The following is a 10,021-nucleotide window of genomic DNA, read 5'->3' as shown; positions in this document are numbered from 1 at the left end:
TTAAGGAAAAAAAAATAAAATAAAACATTTTGGATTTTCATATGTGTCTGATAAGTGGTTGAATAGTCGTTTGGCGCTGTTGTATGGTGTGATTGTCAGTGTACGGTGTCACTTCCTATAGCCAGCCAGCCAGCATACTTTGCCTTTCCCTTTAGCACTTAGCTGGGCATTACTTTGTTATGACATAAAAAAAAAAAAAAAAAAAAAAAAAAAAAAAAAAAAAGAGAGAAAAGAAAAATATTTTTTAAAAATTCATTTAATCCAAGACAAAGTTTCTAAATCCACGTCTACTAGTCAGTGATCTAAAAGTAATGCATGCTTCTTTAGAAGCAGGTATCTGAAAAACCTGTGTCTATTGTGAACATCCTCTATCCCAAGCACCTAAATCAGGTGTCACTTCTCAAATTTGGAGCTATGTGTGAGGGGAAAAACGAAGAGTTTCTAATTGGTGTCTGTGATGGGTGGGGATGATGGTAAGCAGCTGCACTACGGGCAGCAAAGACGCTGCCCAGCTGTCACCACACAGCCCTGCACTAGCTAATTCAAGTTACTCTTATCTGTTAACTTGGGGTGTTCCCCACCATTCTTTCTAAAAACAATCTAGGCCCTGTGGGTTCAGATTTCCACTCTGCCTGCTGTGAAGAAGTAGATGCTAGATTCTAGGGTTTATACAAGAATGAGGTCCTGTGCTAGTACTGACAACTACTTCAAGTCCTTCTCAAGTGGGGTGTCACTACATTCACTGTGCTCAGTTTTTAGCCTCAAGGCTGGGTAAAGGCGCTCAGCTTTATGGCTGATAAGGAAATATGGTAAGCAGGAGTATGTGAGGCAAGAAAGGTCAAGGTCCACGGTCAAAGCAAGTAAGGAGATAACTATGTACACCAAACCAATTATATCCTTTGGATTAAAACCGAGGAAGAGGGAATTGTGGGCCCCTGAGAGGTACCAGGATAGGTAGCAACACTATCAAGACACTCAGGATTAAGAACCCCTAGGAACTGGAGAGATACCAAATGCGACTTGGGAATAGGCAAGTAGGCCTAGAGGTACTTAGAGACTAAATAAGTAGGATGGAATAAGGTTGGGTGACTGCTACTGGAGACAGTGTTAGGGATAAAGGGCTAAAAATATGAAACCCTTTACCTGAAATACTAGAGGACAACAAAGACTGTCTACAGGCTCTGAGGGAAAAGTTCTGTAAAGCTAGAATTCAGTACACAGCAATAATTATTCAAGTGTGCTAAGAAAAATGAAGCCATTTCATTCAAGAGTAGGGCAAAAAGTAATTAGCCCAGTGTAGGGAGAACAGAATGTATTCTAGTCACATGAAAACTAAGTTAGAACAAGAACTCCAGAAGCATATGAAAAGACCAGAATAATTAAACTAAACTGGAATTAATATATATTTTAAAAACATAGAATACATATTATTTTTCAGTGTCCACAAAACATTTCTCAAAAATCATGAAACAAAGTAAATCTCAAATTTTCCAAAGGTAAAAAATCACACAACCAGCCAGGCGTGGTGGCGCACACCTTTAATCCCAGCACTTGGGAGGCAGAGGCAGGCAGTTATCTATGAGTTCAAGGCCAGCCTGTGCTACATAGTGAGTACCGGAACAGCTGGGGCTACAGGGAGACCCTGTCTCAAAAAGACGGAAAAAAAAAAAAAAAAAAAAAGCGCCCTTTAAAATATTATATTAGATGATGGAGATTATCTAGAAATACAAGACATGGAAGTGTTAAAACTCAAGGATCTTAGGCAAAGCAAAAGACTGCTCGCAGCAGGACTGCCTCGTGTCCTTTTACTGAAAGATCAGAAAATAGATTAAACATGAAACTCAACAGACTTGAAACATGATACAGCAAAAGAAACCAGAGACGGGCTCCTAAGACAAAGCATAAATAAGGAAACAGAAATTAATGAAAGAGAGGCATAGACTGCATCATGAAGGAAAAAAAAAAAAACCAAGCATAAACATCATTCATTTAATGTTTCCTAATTCCAAGTACTATATGCCAGATGCTAGAGACAGAATGTTGGAAAAGACCAACATATGCTATTTTGATCTAAACCACAGATGGTCCAGAGAGGAAAACCCAGGCCATCAGCTTTTCTAGCTTCTATTTGCATTCTTTAGTTTTTAAATTCCTTATTATTTTGCATGTGTGTGTGGTACATACATATGCACATGTTCATATGTGTGTAAGATGGGGGAGGGTCTCAGTCTCAGGGTCTCTCTCTCTCTCTCTCTCTCTCACTCGCCAGGAATCTCAGGGCTGGAGAGATGGCTCAGCAGTTAAGAGCCCTTTGCTTCTCAGCACCCACATGGCAGCTAACAACTGTCCTTAACTCCAGTTCCAGGGGATCTAACACCCTCTTCTGACCTCCATAGGCAGTGGATGCATGGGCATGCTTATCATACATGCAGGCAAGACAGTAATATATATAAAAAATAAAAATAAGTTGTATAACCAAAAAGTAAAGTGATCAGTATATTTCTTTAAGAGTTCAAGGGATTACATTTCCCAGACATTAGGCTTAAGGCCATATAAAAAATTTTTTAGACAATTATTTCTCATTGATGATTTTGCTCCTAATCAGAAAGTGCTGCTCAGATGTAATAAGGGAGACAACCCACTACTGTTCTAAAATGGTGGCTAAATTTGTTTTCTCCCCCTATCTAGAAGCCTTTGAGAGGGAACTGACACTGATTCTAACCACTCCAACAGTTATCAAAGTGCCTGAAAGTAAATCCTGAATCCATCACTCTTGAGTCCAGCCTTGGCAGACAAAAGAAAAATGAGAAAGAACCCAATAGAGGGATGCCTTTGGACGCTCTCATCAAGAAATTCCAATAGACTCTCATATGAACATATGAAATCTGCCCTGTTCTGATGTTTTTCCTGGTCCCTGTCTACAACTTGTAATGCTAGTTACTCTTGCCTTTACTTCTCCTTCACATCTCCTATTCACCAGTCAAGGACTTTTTTTTCCCCCTACAGATAAGAGTTATGCAATTTGGGAGTCTTTTTTTGATAGACCCATTGAAGGGGTACTCCAATTGCCTCCCCCTGTGTCCCTGTTCTGCATGGAGGAAGCCAGCAGTCTGCGTCCTGATTCCCTACACGTAATTTGGGTAACTCATTCAAAGGATGGTGTGATAAGAATAGGAGGTAGGAATTGGCTAGGCATTTAGGGTAAAAAGAACCCAAAGAAAGGTAGCCAGTTTCTTGGCTGAAAGTCAAAATGTCCTTGGGCCTCTTAGCAACACACTCCATTTCCAAAGGCCCAAAATGTCGAAAGTATTTGGGAGCTTTTATCTAATCCTTAAAAGATTTTAGGGTTACCTCTTCAGAGGGGGGAATGTTAGAGTAGCAAAAAGCCTCATAAAAAGAAAAAAAAAAATTTTGTTTTTAAAGACAGGAGTCTCTTCATTGATCCTGGAGCTCCCAACACAGCTAGACTGGCTGGGTAATGAGCTTCAGAGATGCATCTGTCCTTACCCTCAGTGGCCCCCAAAACTCAACCCTTCCACTGGGGTTACAGATGTTCACCATGCCTGGCTTTTTACCCAGGTGCTGAGAATCAGAACTCAGGTCCTCATGAGTGTACAGGAAACACCTTACCCATCCTAGTTAGCTTTCTATTGCTGTGATAAAACACTGACCAAAAATAACAAGGGGAAGAGAGGGTTTATTTTAGCTTACAACTCTCAGGTCACAATCCAACATTAAGGAAGTCAGGGCAGGAACTTGAGGCAGGAACTGAAGCAGAAACCATGGAGGAATGCTGCTTAGAAGTTTGCTTCCCCTGGCTTGAGCAGTTATCTTCCTTATAAATCCCAGGCCACCTGCCCAGTAATGGAAGGGGATGGCACTGCCTGTGGTGGGCAGGACCCTCCAGAATCAATTAACAATTAAGAAAATGCCTCACAGTCATGACCATAGACCAGTCCTATGGAGGAAACTTCTCAACTGAGGTTCCCAGTTCCCAGGTGCCCAGTTTGTGTCAAGTTGACAAAACTATTCAGCACACCCACCAAGTCAAATCTCCAGCTACCATCTCTAGTCTTTATATTTTGAGTTTTTTTTCTTGTTGGAAACTAAGAATTTATATCCAGTATTTTCCCGGTTGATTTCCTCTTTCAGAATCACTTTTGGTGCATAATTACAGCAAGGGTTGGTAGGATCCATGCATTTCCCACACTTATACCTCTGTTCATTTCTGTTCCTTCACTTTTCTTCACTGGCTCTCCTTCCTCTCTTCTATCTGGAGTTTAAATTTATGGATGGTAATTCATGCAGAGTATCAAAGCTCTTACTGTAAAAAGGTTGACTTAGGCCAGGCGTGGTAGCGCACGCCTTTAATCCCAGCACTTGGGAGGCAGAGGAGGCAGATTTCTGTGAGTTCAAGGCCAGCCTGGTCTACATAGGAAGTTCCAGGACAGCTGGGGCTACAGGAAGACCCTGTCTCAAAAAGACCCCCCCCCCCAAAAAAAGGTTGACTTAGAACCCACATAACCACTATCTTAGAGTACAGAGTATTGTAAAGATAATGAGAAAGGCATTAAGCATATGTTGTTGCTTTATCAGACATGATAAATAATGCACAACGATGCAATGTATCAATTTCATTCTGTCCCTAGTTATTTGAGACTGTACCACATTTATTACATTGCTTACAGCTGAAGGTAATGCTTCTACTCCAAGTCAGTGATGAAGAATGAATCAGATTTCCTTGGCAGTCATATGCATGTAGCATGCTTATCTTTCTGTCATTCTAATTCCACCTTAAGGGTTTAGAAATGCAAGAGCATTTTAATTCACTACATCTTTCCTATTAACCAATCAAATAATAGAGCAAAAGTGTTTAATGTCAAAGAACTGTTTTTACTTGGCCATTTTCCTGAACACAACTCAAATACTTCTTGACCTTAAGATGGTATTACAAAGGGGTTGGATCCTTCTTTTTTCTATTACACTGGCCTACTTTCTACAATACTATATAATTAGGAACAAAAGAAAATGTGATATGCTTATAACAATAGTTATAAAAATATTACTGTAATAATGTGACAATTACATGAATGTAATCCACGGGCATTAAATTACTACATATTGTTTTGTTTTACCAGAAACAAGTTAGCACAAAAATGTTTTTGTGGGCTCAGTGGCTAAGAACACTGGATGCTCTTCTGACAGAGGACCAGGGTTTGGATCCCAGCAACCCACATAGCTGGTGGTGATCAATCACTCCTAACTCCAGTTCCAGGGGATCTGAGGCCCTCTTCTGGCCTCCACAGACACTGCATGTACATGGTGCACTAACACATGTAGGCACATACATGAAATAAAAAATTTTAAATTAAGAAAAAATGTTTTGTACTTTGTGTATCAGCATTTACTCAATATGAACTTCCAGCAACAATATGTACCTGCTGGAAATGTCCCCAGAGAACTAAAGGATTCATCATCACCATCACCATGCCTAATTTACCCCATAGTCGCTGAGCACCTATGTACCAGGTATCAAGGAGAGCAAACAGGTAATGTTCAGAGGATGCACAACATAATTCAGAACAAAGTCCTAAGAGCCTTTGATGAAGTGTCTGTATGAAATTAATTTTAAACAATAAAACATGATTCCTGGTGATAAGCAAAAATTATGCATGACTTCCAAATAGACCCTAAAAATAGTTTGAGATACTATGACAAGTTTAGATGTGATAAAGAAACATCCCATGTGTGTTAGATTTCATGTTAGTATAATAAACCGTAGCAGTAAACACCACAAAATGCTTTAAAGAACAAATCATGAACTAAAAATAGCAAAGAATGAACCTATTCCAAGTCGTTCAGTGTTAATGTCTTTTAAGTTCACTTTTTCCTGCAATCCTACTATCTGCTCAGTAATGTATTTTCAAAGCATATTCTTATAATACCCTTAGCCACTTTCACACTTTTTCTATTTTACTTTTCAAAAACCAGTTTTTGGGGGATTTAACTGAAATACAATGAACTGCACAGATTTTAAATGTATATAATTTCTGTTGTTGTTCTTTTTGAAACAGGGTCTCCCTGTAGCCCCAGATGGCCTGGAACTCACTATGTAGACCAGGGTGGCCTCAAACTCACAGAGGTGTGGCTGCCTCGGCCTCCTAAGTGCTGGGACTACAGGCGTGTGCCACCACCCCTGGCTCTAAATGTATATAATTTTGTTCGGTTTTGACATGTTTTTTAAAAAGGAAAACACATGAGGGAGATGGCTCAGTCAGTAAAGTGTTTGCTGCACAAGCTTGAGGACTTGAGTTCAGATCCCTAGAACCCACGTAAAAGGTCAGGTACAGCATCTCATGCCTGTAATCTTAGCACTGGAGAAAGAGAGGAGGAGGATCTCTGGGCCTTGCTGGCCAGCTAGTCTAGCCTCACTGGCAAGCTCCAGGTTTAGCTAAGGACCCTGTCTCAAAAAATAAGGTGGACTTCCTACGGGGAGCCCAGACATAAAGTGGCCTGAGGAAAAGGTGGTGCCGCCTGCCCGCCTGCCTTTGCTTCTTGGTGGTAAGTGTGTCTGTCCCAACCACTGCAGCTTCCACTGCCAACCATTGCTGACATCGAAACCAGCTCCTATGGCCTTCCAGTGTGTACTGAAGACCTATGGCTCTGGAAGAATCTTCCAAGCCACCAGTGCCAAAGTGGGCCTGCTAACGCATCCAGCTCTTGGGCTGAGCAGCTACTGGGCTCTCTGCTTCTCCAGCATACAGGCAGCCACTGTTGGACTACACAGCCCCTACCATGTAAGGCAATCTAATAAATCCCATTTCATAATAAGAAAAAAAGCAAAATGGAGAGTGTCTAAGGAAGAAGAAGCCCAAAGTCAACCTCTGGTTTCCACATGTACTCACATGAACACCAGTGTACACACACACACACACACACACACACACACACACACATATACAATGAAACAAATCAACATTTCAAAAAGATGAACATGAAAGTCACTCCCAAGTTTCCTTAAGATCCTGTTATCCTATACTTCTTTTCTGAATCTCATGTCTTACCTGTTTTCCATCCTTAAAATTAGTTTTCATTTTCTAGAATTTAACAAAACTAAGAATCAAAGTATGTACTTTTTAGTCCAGCTTTTTTCACTCAGCCTAAGCATAAATATTCAAGATTTCTCCATATTGTTAGGTGTATCAATGGTTGATCTTAGCTGAATGTGGTAGCTCATTCCTGTAACCCTAGATAGAGTTCAGCTGACTGAGGCAGGAGGGCTTGTTCTGAGTCCCAGGCCAGCCCAAGCCACAGAGTACAGAGTGAGACCGTCTCCAAAGACAAAACAAACATGAAAAAAGAGAGAAATTGTTTATTCTCTTACTTGCTGAGAAATATGTCACTGTATTAATACATCACAATTATTTTATTCATTCACTTGTTGATGGACATTTGTGTTTTTTTAAATATTTTATTATTTTTATTTCCTGTGTATGAATGTATTGCCTGCATGTATGAGTGCACCCGTATTGTGCAATGCCGTGGAAGTCAGAAGAGGGCTTCAGATTCCCCTGGAACTGGAGTTAAGGATGGTTCATAGCCGCCATGTGGGTGCTGGGAATCGAACCTGGATCCTCTGCAAGAGCAGTCAGTGCTCTTAACTGCTGAGCCATCTCTCCAGCCCCTTGTGTTCAGTTTTTACCTATTACAAACTGAATTACTATAAATATTCATACCTATGGACATCTTTTTTATTTATTTATTATTTTTATTTTATGTGTATGCATGTATTGCCTGCATGTAGGTAAGGGCACCCATGTCATGCAATGCCCATGGAGGTGAGAAGAGGCTGTCGGATCCCCTGGGACTGGAGTTACAGACAGCGATTAGCTGCTATGTGGGTGCTGGGATTCGAACCTGGGAATTCTGCAAGAACCACCATGCCCCCCCCCATGGATGTCTTTACACATGTATTCCTTTTAGTTGGACAAATACTTAGAGCTATACTGTAGGTGTACAGTTTTAAGTTTTGATTGTTTATTATACAGTTATTTATTATGTGTTTGTGTGATTACACATGTGCCATGAACATGTGTGGCAGTCAGAAGGCAACTTTTGAGAGCCAGTTCTCTCCTTTCACCATGTGGGTTCCAGGAATCAACCTCAGGTCATCAAATTTAGAAGAAAGTGCTTTACCAATGGAACCATCTTGCCAATTTTAAGTTTTAAAAAAGTAGAAAAATGCTTGTACCATTTAGCATTTATACCAGTGGAATGAGAACTGTACTCAATACCCATCAGACTTCTTAATTTTTTAATTCATTTTATTTTTATAGGCATGAGTGTTACATCTGCATGTATTTAAGTGTACCCGAGTGCAATGCCTGTGGAAGCCAGAAGAGGGCATCAAATCCCCTAAAACTGGAGTTAATAGACAGTTGCTAGTCACCACGTAGGTGCTGGGAACTGAACCAGGGTCCTCGGCAAGAATAGTCAGTGCTCTTACCTGTCGAGCCATCTCTTCCAGCCCCCACCAGACTTTTTTTTTTTTGAGACAGGTTCCCCAGTTTGCCTGGAACTCACAATGTAGACCAGGCTGTCCTCAAACTCACAAAGATCCACCTGCCTCTGCCTCTCAAGTGCTGGGATTAAAGGCGTGTGCCACCACGCCCGGCACTTTACTGTATTTTTTAGTGAATAAGAAAAAAATACTCTATCCAAGTTTGGCACAGGCACAAATGTTTTCCCAAATATTTTCAATCTTTAGTTGACTGAATTCAAGATATGGACTAGAAACTAAAACAAAGCTCACCATTCCTTAACAAACTTGCACCATTTCACTATTCAGAATGAGGTTAAGGCTGGGCATGGTGGAACAAACCTTTAATCCCAATACTCAGGAGGCAGAAGTAAATGGACCTCAGTAAAATGGAAGCCAGTCTGTTCTATACAAGGACTTCCAGGCCAGCTGAGGCTATAAGGAGATCTTGTCTCAACAAACAAACAAACAACAACAACAAAAATGAGGTTAGCAACATATTTTTTCATGTATCTGCCTTTACCAGTCTGCCGTTCCCTAGTTTACTAAGAGTAGTGGTTGTTTTTAATCAGGAATAGATGTCCAAGTCACCAAATTCTTTTTCGGCATCTTATAATCAAAATGTAATAAGGTCTTCTTATTCACACTGTTAACAGAATAAATTGCATTTCCTAAATCTTGAAAGTTCACGCAACCTTGCATTCCTGGGGGCAAGCCTTACTTGGTCATAATGTATTTTCCTTTTTTTTAAAAAAAAAATATGGAACGCTTCACGAATTTGGTGTCATCCTTGTGCAGGGCGGGGCCATGCTAATCTTCTCTGTATCATTCCAATTTTAGTATTATGTGTTGCCGAAGCGAGCACATATTTTCCTTTTTTATAAATTTCTGAATTTCACTTGAAATAATTTTGTTAAGAATATTTTTAGCAGGCTGAAGAGATGGCTCAGCAGTTAAGAGCACTGGATGCTCTTGCAGAGGACAAAGTTCAATTCCCAGCACCCATACGGCAGCTAACAACTGTCTGTAACTCTAGTTTCAGGGTAATCCAATGCCCTCTTCTGACCTCCGTGGGCATCACATGACATGGGTGCACTTACCTACATGCAGGCAATACATTCATACACATAAAATAAAAATAGACTTTTTTCATATTTTATTATTTTTATTTTATGTGTATGTGTGTACTGCCTGCATGTAGGTTAAGTGCACCTGTGTTGTGCAATGCCTGCAGAGGACAGAAGATGCTGTTGGATCCCCTCAGACTGGAGTTACGGACAGCCGTTAGCTGCCATGTGGGTGCTGGGATTCAAACCCAGGTCTTCTGCAAGAACAACCAGGGCTCTTAACCACTGAGCCATCTCTCTAGCCCCACTAAAACTTATCTTCAGCTTATAATTGAATCCCTTCCTTCCTTCCTTCCTTCCTTCCTTCTCCTCCTCCTCCCCTTCCTTCCTTCCTTCCTTCCTTCCTTCCTTCCTT

General features: G+C 40.6%; 1 protein-coding gene and 1 non-coding gene across 5 annotated transcripts in view; both read right to left on the bottom strand.

Annotated features, from left to right (window-relative positions):
- Kiaa1958 (KIAA1958 ortholog) overlaps window positions 1-10,021 on the bottom strand; it is a 165,395-nt gene that overhangs the window by 130,692 nt on the left and 24,682 nt on the right. The gene's annotated exons all lie outside the window — the stretch shown is intronic.
- Window positions 9,294-9,404, bottom strand: LOC115070033. The gene has a single exon (XR_003849239.1). It is a non-coding gene; the product is annotated as a U6 spliceosomal RNA (small nuclear RNA).

This window comes from Nannospalax galili, unplaced genomic scaffold, assembly GCF_000622305.1.
Source record: "Nannospalax galili isolate Female #2095 unplaced genomic scaffold, S.galili_v1.0 scaffold1255, whole genome shotgun sequence".
NCBI lineage: Eukaryota > Metazoa > Chordata > Mammalia > Rodentia > Spalacidae > Nannospalax > Nannospalax galili.
This window is presented reverse-complemented; position numbering and strand designations above follow the sequence as displayed.